The sequence below is a fragment of the Musa acuminata genome, chromosome BXJ2-1 (genome assembly GCF_036884655.1).
Source record: "Musa acuminata AAA Group cultivar baxijiao chromosome BXJ2-1, Cavendish_Baxijiao_AAA, whole genome shotgun sequence".
Lineage (NCBI taxonomy): Eukaryota > Viridiplantae > Streptophyta > Magnoliopsida > Zingiberales > Musaceae > Musa > Musa acuminata.
The window spans coordinates 20,833,987-20,854,545 of record NC_088338.1 but is presented as its reverse complement, the minus strand read 5'-3'; positions in this window follow the sequence as shown (position 1 = coordinate 20,854,545).

The following is a 20,559-nucleotide window of genomic DNA, read 5'->3' as shown; positions in this document are numbered from 1 at the left end:
TTTCATTTCGAGCGTACCGAGAGAAATGGCTCTTCATGGCTTTCAAGAGGGCTTATCGGTCTTTCGTCCACCATTGTTTAACAGATTGGACTACACTTATTGGAAAACTCGAATGAGAGTTTTCTTAATTTCTATGAATTTGGATTTATGGAATATCGTTGAAAATGGTTTTCAACTTCCCTCCAAACCGATGAACGAATGGTCGGATTTGGAGAAAAAGTATTTTTCTTTAAACGCAAAGGCTATGAATGTCTTATTTTGCGCTTTGGACAAAAATGAGTTCAATCGGATTTCTACGTACGAAACGGCTTTTGACATTTGGCAAACACTTGAAATCACGCACGAGGGAACTAGTAGAGTCAAAGACTCGAAAGTTAACATTTTATTGCATGATTTTGAGCTTTTTCGAATGCAACCAAGCGAGACTATAGGCGACATGTACACCCTTTTCATGGATGTCGTCAATAGTTTAAGAGCTCTTGGAAAATGTTTTTCGGATTTTGAACTCGTAAACAAGATTTTGCGTTCTCTTTCTAAGAAGTGGGATTCAAAAGTAACTGCAATACAAGAAGCTAAAAACCTAAACAACTTACCACTTGAAGAACTAATTGGTTCTTTGATGACATATGAAATGGTGCACAATGCATATGATGAACATGATGAACAAAATCACCTTTCAAAGAACAGGAAGGATTTGGAACTACGGACAAATGAATACCACTTGAGCGATGACTCAAGTGATGAGGACAATGATGAACTTGAACTTCGAACACTAAATCTTAATAAGTTTATTAAATAAAAATCTAAAATAAATAATAAACTTGAACGAAGGAAGATGCCAAATAAGAAGAACATAAAGTGGGATGAATCGAGCTCCTCCGAAGACGAGGAGAAAATCAAGAAAGGCGAGGTGGCAAACTATGCCTTAATGACATTCAACGATGAGGTAATCAAAACCCCCTTAATTTATTTCGAAATTACATGATGCTCTTCATAATGCATTTTCTTTTTTAGTATAGAATTAATTTTCTTAAAAAGTACATGTTTAAAAAAAAAATTAAAATTATGATGAAAATGCAAAATTTATGATCATGCTAGTAGTTCTGAAAATAATCATGAAAAATACATATTTTATGATAAACAAACAAAATGATTTTGATTGAAAATATGAAATCATGATTGATGATATAATGATGTTTTGATACCATGATACTATGCATGAGATTTTAAAAATCGTGTTTATTGGTTTTATAATTATGGATGATGAATCTTGCGATTTTCGATTTTCACGGTAATGAAAGTGCCTTATTGATCTTTGTCATAATAAAACTTGCACTTTCGATTTTAAAACATGCTACATGTTTGGCATAGATGAAATAAAATCATATGAATTAAAACAACTAAAAAGAGAAAAGTATTTTTCTTGAAAATTTATTTTTCTCTACCTTATTGACTTTTTCACTAAGAGATTAATAAAATTATCTATGCCATTTTGAATCTCTTGAAAGTAATGTTGAGATTTTGATGATTTGAATTTAATGGGTTTTATCGAAATCATGATCTTAATTTCCCATGATTTATAACTTGAAATCATTTATGAATCAAGATCACCTACTTTGTGTTCTTATTGAAATTTATTGAAATGAATCATGATTTCTTGGAATTATAACTTGAGAATTCTTTTTATAAATCAAAATAACTTACTATGATTCCTTCTTTAACGGATTGGACTACACTTATTGGAAAACTCGAATGAGAGTTTTCTTGATTTCTATGAATTTGGATTTATGGAATATTGTTGAAAACGATTTTCAACTTCCCTCTAAACCGATGAATGAATGGTCGGATTTGGAGAAGTATTTTTCTTTAAACGCAAAGGCTATGAATGCCTTATTTTGCGCTTTAGACAAAAATGAGTTCAATTGGATTTCTACGTGCGAAACGACTTTTGACATTTGGCGAACTCTTGAAATCACGCACGAGGGAACTAGTAGAGTCAAAGACTCGAAAGTTAACTTTTTATTGCATGATTTTGAGCTTTTTCGAATGCAACCAAGCGAGACTATAGGCGACATGTACACCCGTTTCACGGATGTCGTCAATAGTTTAAGAGCTCTTAGAAAATGTTTTTCGGATTTTGAACTCGTAAACAAGATTTTACGTTCTCTTTCTAAGAAGTGGGATTCAAAAGTAACTGCAATACAAGAAGCTAAAAACCTAAACAACTTACCACTTGAAGAACTAATTGGTTCGTTGATGACATATGAAATGGTGCACAATGCACATGATGAACATGTTGAACACAATCGCCTTCCAAAGAACAGGAAGGATTTGGAACTCCGGACAAATGAATGCCACTTGAGTGATGACTCAAGTGATGAGGATAATGATGAACTTGAACTTCAAACACTAAATCTTAATAAGTTTATTAAACAAAAATCTAAAATAGACAATGAACTTGAACGAAGGAAGAGGCCAAAGAAGAGGAAGGCAACCAAGGATGAATCAAGAACTTCCAAAGGTGAAACGGCGAATTGGGCTTTGACGGGCTTCGATTACAAGGTAAGTAACTCAACACTCTTGAATTATTTCGAAATTACATGATGCTCTTCATAATACATTTTCTTTTTAATATAGAATTAATTTTCTTGAAAATTACATGTTAAAAAAAAATGATGAAAATGCAAAATTTATGATCATGCTAGTAGTTTTGAAAATAATCATGAAAAATACATATTTTATGATAAACAAACAAAATGATTTTGATTGAAAATATGAAATCTTGCTTGATGATATAATGATGTTTTGATACCATGATTTTATTCTATGCATGAGATTTTAAAAATCGTGTTTATTGGTTTTATAATTATGGATGATGAATCTTGCGATTTTCGATTTTCACGATAATGAAAGTGCCTTATTGATCTTTGTCGTAATAAAACTTGCACTTTCGATTTTAAAACATGCTACATGTTTGGCATAGATGAAATAAAATCATATGAACTAAAACAACTAAAAAGAGAAAAGTATTTTTCTTGAAAATTTATTTTTCTCTACCGTATTGACTTTTTCACTAAGAGATCAATAAAATTATCTATGCCATTTTGAATCTCTTGAAAGTAATGTTGAGATTTTGTTGATGTGTTCTTATTGAAATTTATTGAAATGAATCGTGATTTCTTGGAATTATAACTTGAGAATTTTTTTATAAATCAAAATAACTTACTGTGATTCTTTCTTTTCGCTATTTGAGTTATCTAAAAAGAATCATAATATGTCTCTTAATATTCATAATTTGTCTACATGATTCGTAAATCTCATTACCAACTCTTCTTGATATTCCTTATGTGATGACATGAATACATGAAATATTCATTAATTTATTTTGATGTATACAAATGAAAAGTTATGATCATGCATGGTAAGATATAATTTGACAAAATTGATGCCATCATGATATGAAGCATTTATGATTTGCAATGATGCATGCAATACTTGAGCTTTTTAATTATGATGTGATGTATTGCATATGATGTAAATCATGATTTAAAATGCTATGAGTTGTTACTAAAATGATGTATTATAAATGTTGATTTAATGTCATGAATACTCTAAATGATGAATGTTTGGTATCATGATCAAAATGTTGATAAATAGTTAAAAATTTAAGTATCATGTATAATATGCTCATAATATTGATTGATTTATTCAGTATCATGCATGAATGAAATATAAGGTTTTTGAAATTGTGCATGTTCGAATTTGAAAATATAATGATGCACAAATAAGATTGAAACCTACCTTTGTCATGATTTAGAAATTAATGTAAAGGGTCTTCCCTTCTTTTTGCCAATGACATAGGGGGAGAAAGAGTTGCTAATGTTCATATCTCAAAGAGAAAATTGCTAGCTTGCGTGTCTTAAAATGTTGAAAATTTTTTGCTAGCTTGTATATTGTAAACTTACTATCATACTACCATGATGATGAGCATGTCTTATCTTCATGATCGTATTTGAAAAACTATGGCAAAAATATGTCCAAATGATTGAACTTGTTAAAATTAATTTTCGGACTTTCTTGATTGAATGATCAAATCACTTGATTGCCATGATGATTTTACACAATTACATGCCCCAATAACAGGTTGGAAATTATGTGCTTTGGATACAAAAATTTCCATGATAATAAGCATGTTTTGTCTTCATGATTGTATTTGAAAATCAATAGCACAGCCTTCCAAATGCATGAAAGTGTTAATTTCATTTTCGGATTCTCTTAACAATTGGATTTTCGAATTATCCTCTTCCAGACTTAATAAGCATATGTCATATCAAGTTTAATTCATATCATTGATTTTTGACATATGGAATCAACTAGCAAATACATCTCTCATACACTTATTATGTGAACAATATTTTGTTTTGAGAAATGGGTTTGATGAAATGATTCCTGCTTATAAATTCCTTCTTGAAAAAGGAAGTCATTTTTACGTACAAGGATTTGATTCACATACATATCTTGATACTTATAAAAATGAAACGTGCTTTAATATCTTATCAATTTTAACTTCATTCGAGTAAGCTCAGGAATAGCTTTCCTCCTTCATGTAAAAAGAAAATAACAAATAAAATGAAAGAAATTTTCAAAGCTATCTCCATGTCATGTTTTCCTTGAGATGTTTGAATATTTGGTATCTTATCACTCTTTGTTGAAAAATGACATGAACCTGCTTACGGCATCGCACTTATATTTAAAATTTGCTTATATCGTTCTCCTTTTTGTTGACAACAAAGGGAGAGAAATATATGAATTGATGCTATGAACACTGATGCTATGATTATGCCATGCTTGCATCATCAAGAGATATATGAATTAATATGATTGCCATATTTGCAATGCTTGCATCATCAAGAGATATATGAATTGATGCTATGATTGCCAAATTTGCATTATGCCATGTTTGCATCATGCGTTAAGATATCAAGAACTTGTATCGTAATTTTACGCGTTGATATCTTACCATGTGATGGAATGCTACAATTGATAAACACTTGAAATGTTTGTGTTATGATATCAAAAGCTTACATCGCAAATTTACATGTTGATATTTGATAATAGCAAACTTGCATGATGATAAAACTTGATATTATGTTTTTCATGCAATGAGTTGAACCAATATCACAAACACTTGATTGTGGTACTTCTCCGTTTTGTTGATGACAAAGGGGGAGAAGTATGTTGATGACATGACATGTTATGCATAAGTTTATGCATAAGTTCATGATGACGAGTTGCAAGTATTCATGATGAATATTGCAATGACTTGAATTCAGTTTGAATTCAAGATTCTATCAATATGGCATATTGATAGGGGGAGTTTGTTTAAACTCCGGGAGTTAAGTTTAACTCCGTCATCAAGTAGTTGTCATCATCAAAAAGGGGGAGATTGTTAAATCTCGTATTTTGATGATGAAACCACTTGATATATGTTTATGATTTAATCTGCGTTTTGAGTGATGCAGGATGCTTCGATCAGGATGAGACAATTAAAGTAAGAAAATCATGTTGTGCCGGAGGAACATGTCAGAAGATTGGATGTCGGGCCGGTGGATCAGTCGACGTATCGATAGAAGGCTTCGGGCCGTGGACTCGGGCATCGGGCCAAGAAGAGCAGGTATTGTGCCAAGGATATCGGAGTTGCGGAGTCAACTGGCCGATTGGGCAATAGGCTGCAGGAGAGGACGATGCGCCGAAGAATCAGACGAAGCGTCGAGGGACCAATGACATGCCGGACAACTTGGTTAATTGCTTAGGATTAATTGTCTCGATCAAAGTTTTGTTTTAAGTATGCAGGATTAACTATGATGAAAGTGAGACATGCAGTAGGAGTTGCGCCGGAGTCAAGACAATGATCACGTTGGGAGTTCGAGAGTTCGACGGAAGTTCGGACAGTCGTCAGAAGTTCTGCGGGAACAAATCCGAGAAGTCCACAAGCTTGCCAAAGAAGCTCATCGGAACTCGCCAAGTGAATCGTCGCAAGTCCAGGAGTTTGCCGGAAGTCCGCAGGAGCATCACCGAGGGTTCATCAAATGATCGACGTAAGTTCACCGGAAGCTCGCCAGAAGAAGCGATTGACGCACCGGAGCAAGTTGCAGTAAATGTCTTAGGAAAAATCGTAGTTAGCACATTGATTAAGTTAGAAATGGGAGGTGATCCCATTAACTTAATCTTGGGGCAATTGGGCCCCTGAAAAACCCAAATTGGGCTGAATGGATCAACCCATTCTGACCCTGATTTCTGCCAGGCGATTGAACCGCCCAAGGCAGGAGGTTGCACCGCCTGGGCTCAGTCTCCGAGCGAGACTGGGAGGTGCAACCGCCCCAGCCAGGCGGTGGCACCACCTGGGGCTCAGTCTCCGAGCGAGACTGGGCGGTGCAACCTCCCCTGACAAGAGGTGGCACCGCTTGAGCTCAGTCTTCGAGCTCTGCCAAGCGGTGCAACCGCCTTAGTCAGGAGGTGCAACCGCCTGAGCTCGGTCTTCGAGCTCTGTCAGGAGGTGCAACCGCCCCTGACAGGAGGTAGCACCGCCCAGAGGCTCAGTCTTCGAGCTCTGCTAGGCGGTGCAACCGCTCCAGTCAAGAGGTGCAACCTCCTGATCCCGGAATTCCGGGAATTGACAGTTTTGAGCTCCAAATTTGAATGGGGTTGGGGCCTATAAATACCCCACCCATTCAGCACTGAAAGGGTATGAACTTACACCGAAATTTTGATCCTTTTGTGTGATTCTTAGAGCTCAAAATTGTTGTAAAGGCCAAAAGTTCTTCTCCCTTTGTTCTTCCAAGTTCTGAGTTGTAAAGAGAGGAGAGAAAATTCTATAAGGGTTGTCTCCTAAGCTCGTCAAAAGGAGTGAAACTGTAAAAGGGTGGTTGGCCTTCGCCTATTGAAGGAAGGCCTCTAGTTGACGTCGGTGACCTCGTCGGTGGAGGAAGCCAAAAGTGGAGTAGGTCAAGATTGACCGAACCACTCTAAATCTCGGTTTGCATTTACTTTGAGCATCTTATCTTTGCTGCAAACCTCCTCAATAGCTTACTGCCTTCTGTGTTTTTACGAACGTGTTTCAAAGTTCAGTGCTTTCCGAATCGAGGTTTAAGACGCAAATCAGTTTTATCGTACGAACTTCGTGCTTCAGTTTGCGCTTACGTTCTGACTTTCATTATAACTGCAAACTGACTTTATATCTTTGCTTTAACTACATCTCGCCTTATCTCAAGTTAAAGTGGTTTACGAATAAGCTTTTATACTGAAATCGCTTTTATCGTACGAACGTCGTATTTCAGTTTGCGCTTCTATTCTGATTTCTTTCATAACTGCAAACTACGTTCATATCTTTGCTGCATCTCTCCTAGTCAAAAGTTAAAGTGATTTACGAATCGACTTTCTTACCAAAATCACTTCTATCGAACGAAAGCAGTTTTCGATTTTAATCGCAGAAGGTTTTCCGCTGCACTAATTCACCCCCCCCCCCCTCTTAGTGCTCTTGATCCTAACAATATAGGCCCCAAACTGGTTTGAATTTGGAGCTCAAAAATGTCACCTCCCGGATTTCCAAGGTCCTGGCGGTACTACTTCCTGACTAGGGCGATACAACCGCTTGGTAGCTCGGAGACTGAGCCTCTGGGTGGTGCCACCGCCTGATAAGGGTGGTTGCACCGCCCAGTCTCGCTCAGAGACTGAGCCCAAGCGGTGCCACCGCTTGACCTGGGCGGTTGCACCGCCCAGCTTTCCTGGGAGACCATCTCCTGGGTGGTGCCACCGTCGACACTAGCGATGCCACCGCCTAGCAAGAATTCTGGTCCGAATGGGTTGATCCATTCAGCCCAAATTGGGTCTATCCAGGGCCCAATTGCCCCCAGATTAAGTTAATGGGATCACCTCCCATTCCTAACTTAATCTACATGCTAACTATGATATTTCTTAAGACATTTACTACAACTTACTCCGGTGCGTCAATCGCTTCTTCCGGCGAACATCCGACGAACCTCGACGATGCTCCGGTGGACTTCTAGCAAACTCCTGGACTTGCAACGATCCACTTGGCGAGGTACGACGAGCTTCTTTGGCAAGCTCCTGAACTTCTCGGATTTATTCCCGTAGAACCTCCGACGACCGTCCAAACTTCCGTTGAACTCTCGAACTCCCAACGTGATCATAGTCTTGACTCCGGCGTAACTCCTGCTGCATGTCTTACTTCCATCGTAGTTAATCCTACACATGTAAAATAAAACTTCGCTCGAGACAATTAATCCTAAGCAATTATCCAAGTTGTCTAACATGTTATTGGTTCCTCGACGCTTCATCCGATTCTTTGGCGCATCGTCCTCTCCTGCAGCCTATTGTTCAATCGGCCAGTTGACTCCGCAACTTCGATATCCTTGGCGCAATCCCCGCTCTTATCAGCCCGATGCCCGAGTCCATGGTCCGAAGCCTTCTGTCGATACGTCGACCGATCCACCAGCCCGACGTCCAATCTTCTGACATGTTCCTCCGACACAACATGATTTTTTCTACTTTCATTGTCTCATCCTGATCGAAGCATCCTACGTCACTCAAAATACAGATTAAATCATAAACATATATCAAGTGGTTTCATCATCAAAATACGAGATTCAACATATCATACATGATACTAAAACATTAAATTTTTTAAGTATTTATCAACATTTTGATCATGATACCAAACATTCATCATTTGAAGCATTCATGATATGCATCATATCATCATAATAAAAAGCATAAGTATTGCATGCATCATACCAAATCGTCATATATATTTTAAAAATATATAAACTCATCATTAAATGCATGATTCAAAATCATCATTCATATTATTTTAATCATCACTATAAATCATCATGCACAAAATGTAAAATCATCTAACATGATACAAACATTTATTTTCAAAATATTCATCATTATTTTCATATGTGATAATACAGTATTCATGATACCAAACATTAAATCAACATTTTTAAGTATTTATCACTTCATGATTATTCGTACCAAACATTCATCAATAAATCAACATTTTGATCATTTATTTTCTCTTTAGCAATTGGCAAAAAGAAACATAGAAGAAAGAATGATATAATATCTTAATTAATGCGTAAGAAATCTGTAGTTATAAATCTCAAAAAATCAAGATAAAGCTCTTTCAAATTCAAATCGTCAAATCAAAATCATTTTCAAGAGATTCATAAAAAGGACATAAATAGATTCATTAATCTTTCCTTTTTAGAACAATGGTAAGAAGAAATATAGGAGTTCAAAAACAAGATCTTGATTCATAGAGAAATCTCATGTATCAAATATCGAGAAATCAAGATAGTGATTCATATAAAAAAATGTCACAAGTTATGATCAAGAGAAAAATCAACATTTATCTTCAAATCGTTCAACTTGTCAAATCACCATAGTCACTTTTAAGAGATTGATAAAAATGATACAAATAGATTCATTAATCTCCCTTTTTGAAAAATCGATAAAGTAGAAAAAAATAAATTCTTCAAGGAGAAACCTTTCCTCTTTTTAGTTGTTTCAATTTATTTGATTCAATTCATAGAAGCATGCCTTTTTCATTTATGCTAAATGAAAACAAGCATCATCGTTTAAAAATGAAACTTTCAATACACTATAAATCATCAAGCATAATTTCGAAATGTTAACTTTCAAATCATTACTTCAAATTCTCATGCATAATATAAAATCATCAAGCAAGATACAAAGTCGTTTAACATTTTCGTTACGTCTTATATCATTATGTCTTTAAAACATCAAGCATTATTATATTAAACATAGAGCATTTTCATTTAAAATAAAAATAAAAAGTAATACAGAAATTATCAGGATGCGCATTATTACTTCATTACATTTAAATCTAACATTTTGTTGTATTTTCATAATACATGTAATTTTCATGATTATTTTTAAAATCACTAGGAAGGTAAGCATGATACAATTTTATTTTTTCATTTTCATTACATCATAAAACATGCAATTAAAAAAATTTATATAATTTTCTTAAACTAAATTGAAAACAATTCATGAAAAGCATCATGTAATTTCAAAGTAAACTAGGGGCATTTTGATTACCTCATCGTCGAAAGCCGTTAAGGCATAGTTTGCCATCTCGCCTTTGTTGATTTTCTCCTCGTCTTCGGAGGAGCTCGATTCATCCCAATTTATATTCTTATTCTTGTGTTCTAAGCAAGTAGTTGCGTTCTTTTTGTTCTTTAATTTTTGTTTCACGAACTTTTTAAATTTATTAGTGGAGTTCATGTTTACCATCACATGAGCTTATGCTCGAGTGGTCTTCAAATGTTCTAAGTCTGAAATCCTTCCTATTCTTTGGAAGGTTGTTCTCGAGTTTTCTTTTTGCCACATTGTCCATTTCGTAGGTTATTAAAGATCCAATTATTTCTTCGAGTGGAAGGTTGTTTAAGTTTTTAGCCTCTTGTATAGCCATTACTTTAGAGTCCCAAGTTTTAGAAAGTGATCGCAAAATCTTGTTTACAAGTTCAAAATCTGAAAAGCTTTTACCAAGAGCTTTTAAACCATTAACGACATTCGTAAAATAGGTGTACATGTTTCCAATGGTTTCTCTTGGTTTCATATGAAAAAGTTCAAATCATGAATTAAAAGGTTAATTTTTGAATCTTTTAATCTACTTGTGCCTTCGTAAGTGGTTTCAAGAATATGCCAAATGTCGAAAGTCGTTTCGTAAGTAGAAACCCGATTAAACTTGTTTTTATCTAAGGCGCAAAATAGAGCGTTCATAGCTCTAGCATTTAAAGACAAAGTCTTCTTCTCCATATAATTCCAATCTTTCATTGGAAGAGAAGACCTTTTAAAACTGGATTCGACAATGTTCCATAAGTTCAAATCCAAAGAAAGCAAGAAAACTCTCATTCGAGTTTTCCAATATGTGTAGTCCATCCAATTGAAAAAGGGAGGACGAATGAGAGAGTGACCCTCTTGAAAGCCAAAAAGAGCCATTTCTCTTGGGTATTAAACCAACTGAGAAATCACGAGGCTCTGATACCAATTGTTAGGATCAGGGTTGGCACTAAGAGGGGGGGGGGGGGGTGAATTAGTGCAGCGCTAAAAACACATCTTCAAAAACTTTCGTACGATAAAAATTGTTTCCGACGAAAAGCCATTTCGTAAAGATAATAACTTTGAAAGCATATGTAGATGTAGTTAAAGTACAGTAAGGAGGAAGGCAATTTGCTATAAAAGAAAGTTGCTCAAAGTAAATGCAAACAGAGTTTTAGAGTAGTTCGGTCAACGTAACCTACATCCACTTTCGGCTTCCTCCTCCGACGAGGTCACCGGCATCCACTAGAGGTCTTTCTTCAATAAGCGAAGGCCAATCACCTTTTACACCCCTCTTCTCTTTTTCACGGGTTTAGGAGACAACCCGTACAAGCACTCACACTCCTCTTACAGAATTCTAAACTTAGAGTGGAGGAGGGAATTTCTAAAGAGATTACAGTAGCGTTTTCCCACTTTTGAATACTTTGTGCTTATGTATTTTAACCAGGGATGAGAGGGGTATTTATAGGCTTCAAGTTGATTCAAACTTGGAGCCTAAAACTTTCCCATCTTGGGTTCCTTGGGCACGGGCGGTACCACTGCCTGCGTTGGGTGGTACCATCGCCTAGTGTCAGTCTGACACTGACACTACCCTGGGCAGTACCACCACCTAGTTCTGGTGATACCACCACTTGGGGGGCAATGCTGGGTGGTACCACCACCCAAACAAGTGGTAACACAGCCTGGCACCCTGCTAGCGACGGTACAACCGCCTAGACTAGTGGTACTACCGCTTCACATAGTCTCGAAGATTGTGCCACGATATTGAGACTTCTTGGGGCACTGTTTGGGCCTCTTATTGGGCCCAACCTAGTTGGCCCCTAATTGGGTTGGCCCAAATCCAAACCCAATTATGTGCTAACTATGGAATCTAAGACATAATCTGAACTAAATAAGTTCGTAAGTCTATTCTTCTGGCAAGCTTCTGGCGATCTTCTGGTGAACGTCTAACGATCTCTCAGCAATGTTCCGGCGGACTCCCGGCAAGCTCCTAGACTTCACGACGATCTTTTTGGTGAGTTCCGACAAGCTTCTCTGGCAAGCTCCGAGACTTCTCGGCTGGTTTCGCCAGAACTTCCGACAAACGTCCAAACTTCCAATGAACTCTCAAACTCCCAACGAAATTGCGTCCTTGACTCCGGGACTTCATTTTGCTTTATGCCTTACTATCGTAGTTAATCCTGTACATGTAAAACACACTTCGATCTAGACAATTAATACTAAGTATTAATCATGTTGTCCAGCATGTCATTAGTCCCTCGATGCTTCATCCGATTTTTTTGGTGCATCGTCCTCTCTTGCGACCTATTGCCCAATCGGCTAGTTGACTCCGCAACTCCGATATCCTTGGCACAATATCCGCTCTTCTTGGCGCGATGCCCGAATCCATGGCCCGAAGCCTTCTGTTGATATATTGACCGATCCACCGGCTCGACATCCAATCTTCTGACATATTTTCTCCCGTCACAATATGAGTCTTTCTGCTTTAATTGTCTCATCCTGATTGAAGCTTCCTGCATCACTTAAAATGCAGATTAATACCCTTTAGTGACCTAAGAGGTGGCACCATCGTGGAAGGCCCAAACAGTGACCCAAGAGATGGCACCATCGTGGCATAATCTTCGAGACTGTGTCAAGTAGTGGTACCGCTAGTCTGGGCAGTGGTACTGCCGCTAGCAGGGTGTCAGGCAGTGGTACTGCCCCTGGCAGGGTGTCAGGCGGTGGTATCACTAGTCTAGGCGGTGGTACCACCTAATGCAGTGTCAGTGCCAGACTGACATTGGCGGTGGTACCGCTTGAACCCAGGAAACCCGGGATGAGATATTTTTAGGCTCCAAGTTTGAATTAACTTGGGGCCTATAAATACCCCTCTCATCCCTAGTTAAAAAAGACAAGCACAAAGAGTTTAAAAGTGAAGAAACGCCATTGCAATCACTTGAGAAATCCCCTCCTCTAATCTAAGTCTAAAATTCTGTTTAGGAAGAGTGTGTGTGCTTATAAAGGTTATCTCCTAACCTGTAAAAAGGAGAAGAAGGGTGTAAAAAGTGGTTGGTCTTCACCTATTAAAGGAAGACCAAAAGTGGATGTCGGTGGCCTCGACGGAATAGGAATCGGCAAAGTGGATGTAGGTCACGATGACCGAACCACTCTAAAATTTGGTTTGCATTTCGTCTTGAGTACTTTACTTTACTACAAACCATTTTACTTGCTTACTACCTTCAATACATTTATGAACATGTTTTTACGTTAAGCATTTCTGAGTTCGGCTTTTATCGTATGAAAAGTTTTCAGAACCGACGTATTTTATCGCTGTACTAATTCAACCCCCCTTCTTAGTGTCGACTCTATTCCTAGCATAATTATGCTAACTCAATTAGGGGCCAATTGAGCCTTAATTGGGACTGATTTAAGCTCATTGGGAGGCCCATTCAGTGACCCAAAAGTTGGGTCATGCGGTGGCACCACCAGAACAGGTGATGGAACCGCCTATAAGTTTAAAAACTCGAAAAACTTGATCTCTGAGGTTGTCAGGCGATGGTACTGCTAGATTGGGCGGTGGTATTACCCAGTGATAGTATGTCAGGCAGTGGTACCGCCCAATGTCAGGCTACAAGTAGTGGTACCACCCAGTGCAGGTGGTGGTACCGCCCATCCCCCAAAATCTCGAGGATTTGAATTTTGGGCTCCAAATTCAAATCTATTTTGGGCCTATAAATACCCTGGATTTGGAACTTCGGACAAATGAATACCACTTGAGCAATGACTCAAGTGATGAGGACAATGATGAACTTGAACTTCGAACACTAAATCTTAATAAGTTCATTAAACAAAAATCTAAAATAAACAATGAACTTGAACGGAGGAAGAGGCCAAAGAAGAGGAAGGTAACCAAGGATGAATCAAGAACTTCCAAAGGTGAAACGACGAATTGGGCTTTGACAGGCTTCGACTACAAGGTAAGTAACTCAACTCTCTTGAATTATTTTGAAATTACTTGAATTCTTTCATGAGTGCTTAATTTAGAATAGGAAATAAAAAATTGTTTTTCAAAAATTATATCATGTTTTTCTTTTTAGCATATTTGAAAAATTAAAAAATTGATCATGAAAAGTATATTGCTAAGGTTTCATGCATGTTATGTTTTGAAATGTTGAATGATGTATGCAACATTAGGGATGATAATTATACGATATGTGATAGTGCTTAGGATTAATTCATGCATTTGTATCTTGATGATTTTACACTATTACATGCCTTAATAGCATGTTAGAAATTATGTGTTTTGGATACAAAAATATCCATGATCATGAGCATTTTTAACTTCATGATTGAATTTGAAAATCTATAGCAAAACCATGTCCGAATGCATGAAAGTGTTAAATTTTATTTTCAGATTTTCTTGATCCTAACAATTCATTTTTGAGAATCTATTGATCTTGATGGTTTTATGATGAAATTCATTTTTCGATCATAAATGTTGATGCATATTTTTATTTAACATAAATGAAAGCATGCTAACATGAAATCAATCACTTAAAATGAAATACCTAAAAAAGAAAAAATATATTATTAATGAAATCATGAATCTACTTATGTTACGAATTTTGTGAACCATAAAAATGATTTTTGGTGATTTGAATTTAAATGAGTTTTATCCAAAATCATGATCTTGATTCCGTGATATTTATAAATTAAGATTTATTATGAATCAAGATTTTTTCATTAATCGATCTCCTAAGATTTTCTTTTGATTAATTATGAGTAGGATTTTTCAAAAAGAAATCATGTCTTTTGGTATTCACATGTTCTAATCTTTCATGATATGATTTTTATGCAATTCCTTGTATTCATGAAATGTTTATCGCATCACCCAATTACTTTCTTCTTGATATTCCTTATGTGGTGATATAAAATTATGCATGAAATACTATTGATATTATTTTGATGCATATAAATGAAAAGTTATGATTATGAATGGTAGAATGAAATTTGACAAGTTAATACCATCATAATTTGAAACATTTATGATTTGAAATTATGCATGCAATTGCTTTTTATTGTGATGATATATTCAATATGAAAAATGGTATCATACATGAAAATAGTGATAAATATTTTGAAAATAAATGTTTGTATCATGTTAGATGATTTTACATTTTGTGCATGATGAGTTATAGTGATGATTGAAACAATGATTGAAATGATATGAATGATGATTTGGAATCATGCATATAATGATGAGTTTATATGTTTTGAAAATATATATGATGATTTGGTATTATGCATGCAATAATGATGCACACAGTAATGAAATATTCATGATAAAATTATTATTTTGATATTCATAACTTGAATCTTCCTTTCTTTTTGCCAATGACAAAGGGAGAGAAAGAGTTGCTAATATGCTATCTTGAATTAATGTAAAGGGTTATCTCAAAGAGAAATTAGCTACCTTGCACAAGTCAAGAAAATGCAAAAACTTGCTTACTTTCTTGCACATCTAAAGAAAAGATACAAATGTAACACTTGCCAAATTGTTTGCTTGCCTCATGTAAAACATGGTCCCTTGCTAGTTTGGTATTTTGCTAAGGAAGCAAAAATGACACTTCTCAAAAGAGAAGAAAGAGCTTGCTTTCTTGAACATCTTTAATTTGCTAGCTAGCATGATGTACAATTTGCTATCTTGAACATTACAAATAAATACTATCATGCACATTGCAAAGAAAAGCAAATATGCCAACTTGCACATCTTTAAATTTGCTAGCTTCTATGTAGTAAAACTTGCATATCATAAAAGTTGCTAGCTTGTAGAGAAGCAAAGAATTACTATCTCGAAAGAAGCAAAAAATGCAAAACTTAGAAAACTTGCAATATAATTGCTCTTGCCATGCTTTGTATCAAAAATAGGTTGACATCCTTAAAAGCATCGTATTAAATTTTTTAGTATCGCAATGTATCACATGTTTCACAAATTGAAATTTTTGAGACTATTATCATATCATGTTTAACAATTGATGTCTTTCATGGCATGATTTCTTTGCATTTTTGTCTTGTATATATCATGTGATGATTGAAATATTGATTGATGCAAATTCATAATTTATGTAAAAGTCTAAATCATTGGTTCCTCTCCTTCTTTTCGGCAATGACATAGGGGGAGAAAGATTGCTAGCTCAAGGCAAATGCTGGCTAGCTTGTACTCTTCCCTTCTTTTCGACAAAAACAAAGGGGAGAAAGCTTTTGCTAGCTGGAACATGCAAAGAAAAGCAAAGTGCAATCTTGCACAGGAAGTAAGTGTTGAATTTCCATGATTGAACTTAAGAATCTTAGTATGCTTTTGTGCTTATATGTTGTGATGAAAATCTAGCTTCATGTTATAAAAACTTGAATATATTTTAAAATAGCTAGAGCTACTTCTCCTTTTTGTTGATGACATAGGGGGAGAAGTATATTGATGACTTCATGCATTGAATTGAATATTTTATATATATTTGCATGATGGTTTAAATGTTTTTCATAACATGTGATGAATGTTACTTGGATTTGGGATAATCCAAGTGTTCTATCAATGGCATATTGATAGGGGGAGTTTGGTTAAACTCCGGGGAGTTAAGGTTAACTCCGTTAGTCATCAATTAGTTGTCATCACCAAAAAGGGGGAGATTGTTGAATCTCGGATTTTGATGATGAAACTAATTGATTGTGTTTATATGTTTAATCTACATTTGGAGTGATGTAGGTCTACTCGATCAGGATTAGACAGTTAACGTAGGAGGAATTGACGTTGCACTGGAGGAGATCATGTTAGGATATTGGATGACAGAAGGCTTCGGACGTCGGGCATCGGGCCAAGAGCGGAATTGCGCCAAGGATATCGGGGTTGCGGAGGTCAACCACCGATTGGGCAATAGGCCACAAGAGAGGACGATGCGCTGAAGAATCGGATGAAGCGCCAACCAATGATGTGCCGGGCAACAGAATGTCAATTCACGTTGTAATAATTGTCTAGATCGGAGTAGAGTTTTGGCTTATGTGTGCAGGATTAACTACGATAACGACGAAGACATAAAACGAAACAAAGTGTCGAAGTCAAGCACGAAGGATTTGTTGCAAGTTCGAGAGTTCGACGGAAGTCCGAAGGTTCATCGAGAATGCTGCTGGAACTAGTCGAGAATGAGTAAGGGAGCTTGCCGAAGGGTTTTTCGGAAGCTCGTCGGAAAGTTCGTTGGAAGTTCGCGGAGCTCACCGAGAAAGATCGGAGCTTGCCGAAGAAGCTCGTTGGAACTCGTCAAGATCAAATTGTGAAGTCTAGGAACTTGCCGGGAGTCCGCAGAACGGTTTCTGAGAGTTTATCGGAAGACCGCCGAAAGTTCGCCGGAAGCTCGCCGGAAGAAGTCTTGACTTGCAGACTTTGTAATAGCTTAGGAAATGTCTTTAAATTCGTAGTTAGCATATTAATTAGGATTAGAATTAAAAGATAATCCTATATCCTGGTTAGGGGCCAATTGGGCCCAAAATTAGACTTGGTTTGGGTAAAATTTAAAGCCCAACCAGTGAACCGAAGGGTCTGGCGGTGGCACCGCCCAGCACCCGAGAGCCAGGCGGTGGCACCGCTTGGACTGGGCGGTGGCACCACCCAGCACCCGAGAGCCATGCGGTGGCACCGCTTGGCTGGGCGGTGGCACTGCCAGTCCACTGTCAGTGTCAGACACTAACAGGCGGTGGCACCACCAGCATCGGGAACCAAAGAGAATTCAAATTTTGGAGCCCAAATTTGAATCCTCTTGAGGCCTATAAATACCCCTCAAATCTTAGTTGAGATATCAACTTTTTGTGAAGCAATTGATTGAGAGAAAGGTCTTAGAAAAGTCATAGCAAGTCTTGTTTTCAATTTGCTATAGTGTTCACCTCCTTCTTTCTTGCTGAAAATTTGTAAGAGTGTGAACCGCTTGTAAAAAGTTATACGAGGGGTATTTGCCCTTCCCCTTCAAGAGATTTGCTAGTGGAAGGTGGGAGCCTCATCGAAGAGGGCCTCGCAAGTAGATGTAAGTCATTTGACCGAACCACTTTAAAATCGGCATGATCTCTGGTTTGCATTTTATTATCGCTATTTACATTACTACAAACCTTCTTACGTGCTTTATTTCCTCATTACCTTTGCTACATACCTTTACGAACACATGTTCAAGTTAAGCTTTTCAAGTTCGATTTTTATTGTATCAAAAGATTTGTCGAAACCAAATATTTAATCCGCTGCACTAATTCACCCCCCCCCCCTCTTAGTGCTGCTCCGATCCTAACATTCCCCTCCACCTCTTAGAGTTTAGAGTTCATTCTAAGAGAGGTGTGAAACTTATAAAGGTTCTCTCCTAAGCCTGTCAAAAGGAGAATAGAGTTGTAAGAAGGTGGTTGGTTTTCACCTATTGAAGAAAGACCCTTAGTGGATGCCTGTGGCCTCGACGGAAGAGGAATCGGTAGAGTGGATATAAGTCATAACGATCGAACCACTATAAATCGGTTTGTATTTCTGTTTTACTATTTACCTTTACTACAATCTATTTTAAATTACAAACTGATTTCTTACTCTCACTATGCTCTCATACGTTTTTAAGTTAACATTTTCCGAGATCGATTATAATCGTACGAAATTTTTTTCAAAACTGACGTTTTTATTCGCTGCACTAATTCACCCCCCTCTTAGTGCTGACTCGATCCTAACAAATATAAATATCATCCCACATGTTAATTTATGGGTTTACCACCCAAGGGTATATTTCTTATAGTATGATAGCATATGTCCATTGTTTATATAATATTTATAAAAATCAATTCATTTTAGTAAAAGTATTCTTTTTTATTTTCTTGTTAAGGCTACTACTAGGTAAAATGTATTATTTTATTACCTCTATCTTGGTGGACTTAAACATCATTCCTTCATCTGCTCAAAGGTTTATCACCCTTAGAATCTGTAATGAGATACAAGTCTATAATAAGAAAACTATCAAGAACCTAAATTAAAATTAAAATTATATATAATAAATATAAATTTTCAATCACATATGTCTCATATCAACACTACACTATTATAATCATTAAAAAAAATAAATGATGATTCATGGTTTTTGATACATGAAAATCAATAAAATAATAAATCATTTAACTATTTTATAATGCAAGCAACATAGATACTTATTACATCACATGTTAAATAATATAAAATTAATACTTTAAACATAAGATTATATTCAAATAACTTATTAAATATATGCATAGTAAAAATTTAATAGAATGGCACAATTAAGCCTACATACACTGTGTCATAACTTAAGTCATTTATATATCATGTGAAATAAATACTTAACCAGATGCATGAAATATGAACATTCATTATTTACTTAATAAGTAATAGTTCAAGCATAATATTTATTCATGCGACAAATTATATGATCAAATCTAGAGATCAAAGAGTTATATGCCACTAAAACTTAGTAGTTTTTTTCTGTTATCCTCAACTCTTAACATGATGGTTGGATTGTTGCCCGCCTATTTGAGGTATGAAGGGTTGTTATACCAACCATATAGAGGTGAATTGACTAGTACTTAGTGCCAAATAGACGATCGATATGGTTCTCATATAATGCCAAAGGTGTGTTATGTATGCTAGCTTATAACACGTGGAATAGGCATCTAATGCTAACTCACACCCTTGACGGGATGCCATGTATGCTAAATCAATTGAAAACTAGCCCCATATATACACGAGGCATATTCATTGATCAAGATAGTTGGAGATTCAAATTTTTTCAACCTTATGCTAGAAAAGGATAATATAAGATTTCAAAAAAGGTGGTAATGACTCTTGAGGTAGCTAAAATCTTGACCTCCATTTTGTTAGACTTGATGAATTTAGGCAAACCAAGTATACATTATTTTTTTTATGAAAAACTCACATGTACAGTATTCTGATGTCATTTCTAGATTATCCTAAATACTACAAAACCACCAACAATTTATGTAGCAATCTTACTACTAATATTCAAAAAATATTCACAAACCACATTTAGACAAAATAAAAATAGAACAACAATGGGATATTGCTGCAAGGACAATAATAGCAACATTAAAAATTATAAATAGGATCTTTTCCTGGAACTACAAACTATATGTAAAGGTATATCTTAAATTATCTATAAGTCTAGTCATTTGATGTCCCAAGTGCATATTTGTGTTTCTGGTTGTCAGGTTTGAACATTTGGTACAGTGAAAAATGAGTACTAAAGAACTATAAGTTCTTTTTCCCCTCAAAAATTGATATATAAGAGTCGATGTATTGTTTGATGAGACAACCTTGCATATTGATAATGAAAGACATTCTAAAAGAGAAAACATTGTGAACCTCAACTAGAT